The sequence below is a fragment of the Oratosquilla oratoria genome, chromosome 33, assembly GCF_046742065.1.
Source record: "Oratosquilla oratoria isolate Oo_2021 chromosome 33, ASM4674206v1, whole genome shotgun sequence".
In the NCBI taxonomy this organism is placed as follows: domain Eukaryota; kingdom Metazoa; phylum Arthropoda; class Malacostraca; order Stomatopoda; family Squillidae; genus Oratosquilla; species Oratosquilla oratoria.
In genome coordinates this window covers 31,130,396-31,132,895 of record NC_134809.1, presented here as the reverse complement: position 1 = coordinate 31,132,895, position 2,500 = coordinate 31,130,396, and the positions used below count along the sequence as shown (strand labels likewise).

The following is a 2,500-nucleotide window of genomic DNA, read 5'->3' as shown; positions in this document are numbered from 1 at the left end:
GACAACTGTCGGAATTATATATATATATATATATATATATATATATATATATATATATATATATATATATGCGTGGAGATTAGTTTCCGATCATAAAGGAATGCTGAGTGACTGACCCGTAGGGGGTGTCACTGAAGTTCCTAACTTATTGACTGCCTAAAACTTGTGCAGTCAATACCTCATACTGGGAAAACGGGAAAGAAGGGAGGAGGGTAGGAAGATGATAGGGAGGAAATAGAAAGGGGCGAAGAAGAGAGGGAAGAAGAGGGGAGGTGCAGGGAAGAGAGGCAGACAAGCTCAGGGGTAGAGAGAGGTGAGTCAACTGAAGGGGAGGAAGGGAAGGGAAGGGTTTAGTAAGGATAGAAGGGGTGGGGAGGGGAGAGGAAGGGCGGAGAGGGGAGACGAAGAGGGGAGGGGAGGGGAGGGGAGGGGAGGGGAGGGGAGGAGAACGTAGTTAAGCTGGGTGAGGGGAGAGAAGATACGAGGGGAAGGGTGAGTGAAGGGGATAGAATAGGAGGGGAGGGAAGGGGAGGGGGAAGTAGTCAAAGTTGGGTGAGGGGAGAGAAGATACGAGGGGAAGGGAAGGAAAGACAGTGGAGGTGAGTGAAGGGGAGAGGAGGAGAGGAGAGGAGAGGAGAGGGGAAGTATAAAGTTGGGTGAGGGGAGAGAAGATACGAGGGGAAGGGAAGGAAAGACAGTGGAGGTGAATGAAGGGGAGGGGAGGGTAAGAGAGGGAGTTGAGGTGGAGTGGAGGGGAGGGGAGGGGAGGGGAAAGTATAAAGTTTGGTGAGGGGAGAGAAGATACGAGGGGATAGGAAAGAAAGACAGTGGAGGTGAATGAAGGGGAGGGGAGGGGAGGGGAGGGGAGGGGAGGGGAGGGGAGGGAAGGGGAGGGGAAGAGAGGGAGTTGAGGTGGAGTTGAGTGGAGGAGAGGGAAGGGGAGGGGATGGGATGGGATGGGGAGAGTATTAGAAGTTAGGTGATGGCAGGAGAAAGAAATGGGAGGGAAGGGGAAGGAAAGGGAGTAGGGAAGAGGGGAAGGGGTGTAGGGAGATTGAAGGGCAAGAAAATGGGGAAATAAAGAAGGGAGGGAGGGAAACTGGGAGGGAAATGACGTGATGACACTCGACATGAAGAGGAATCACGTCGAGTGGTGCTCATGTTTTTATTCTTATTGCTGAGCCAATTGATTTCATTCAGAGTCATACGACCCCTTTAGGTAGCAAAAGGGTTATATTGAATATACATTAATTCTCAGATCACGGTCGTGCGCGCGCGCGTGTGTGTGTGTGTGTGTGTGTGTGTGTGTGTGTGTGTGTGTGTGTGTGTGTGTGTGCGTGCGTGCGTGTGTGTGTGTGTGTGTGTGTGTGTGTGTGTGTGTGTGTGTGTGTGTGTGTGTGTGTGTGTGTGTGTGTGTGTGTGTGTGTGTGTGTGTGTGTGTGTGTGTGTGTGTGTGTGTGTGTGTGTGTGTGTGAGTGTGTGCTCGGGAAGTGGGTCACTTTAATGCAGAATGATGTCTTCATACCCAAGTTGTATGAGTGTATGTGTATACAGTTGGCTTCACTTCACGTCGAACATTTACGATAACAATAAGTCTACGAGACCGTAAAGGACCCATTCATGTCGTAAATCTACGACCCAGGAATACGAACCGATCATAACTCCTCTAGAGGACATTATCTAGTGTAGTACTTAGAAGTGAAAGCGGGTGTACATGCAGTGTGAAGGATGGAAACATATTCTCTTTAAGTCGGTGGAAGAATTGGAGCTGATAGCTCATCAGGGAATTCCCGTGTGTTGTGTTTATACAAGGTCACCGGTTTCCATCCTGTTTGAGGAAGCGTTAGAAAGGTTTGAATACATAAAATTGGAGTTTAAAATCACCACAGAAATCCCTGTAAGTGGAGGTGTGTGTGCGTGTGTGTGCGTATGAGTGTGTATGTTTGTGTACGTGTCATGGTTGGTAATTATCTTACAACTTGAATCGAGACCTGCATTCTTCTGCAGTGTGTGTTAGTGTGTGAAGAGGAAAAGACGACTCATCAAATCCTGTAGCGTTTGTGAGTCTTTAAAAAAGACTTTTATCAAATGATGATGATGATATAAAGAACAAAACGTTTGGTATCCACCAGAACAAAATACATAAAGTTCATCACTGGGTTAAAGAGATTATGGGATGATAGTGACCTGAAAAATAAACAATCTTTTTCTTTTTTTTTTCTTTTTTAGAAATGACGATTTATCGATATAGCGTCCCAGGAAATAATTAGAATTAAATATAATGTTAATATAATGATGATTTATAACACGAGTAGAAATAAACAACGATACATGATGCACTGATGACAATAATCATGATAAAATGGATGAGAATGATAATCAATATTCCCCTAAAATATTGAAGAAAATGCCTGGAAATATTGTAATATTGATCCTGAATACTATGAAAGGGTTAATGAAAACGGAAATCTTGATACTGTGATACTGTTAACGAAGACGG

At 45.3% G+C, this 2,500-nt stretch overlaps 2 protein-coding genes across 11 annotated transcripts in view; one reads left to right on the top strand and one right to left on the bottom strand.

Moving 5' to 3' along the window:
• The window catches only part of LOC143017827 (uncharacterized), a 582,072-nt gene that overhangs the window by 7,983 nt on the left and 571,589 nt on the right, over positions 1 to 2,500 (top strand). The window lies entirely within an intron of this gene.
• Positions 1 to 2,500, bottom strand: part of LOC143017829 (uncharacterized) — a 108,513-nt gene that overhangs the window by 37,670 nt on the left and 68,343 nt on the right. The window lies entirely within an intron of this gene.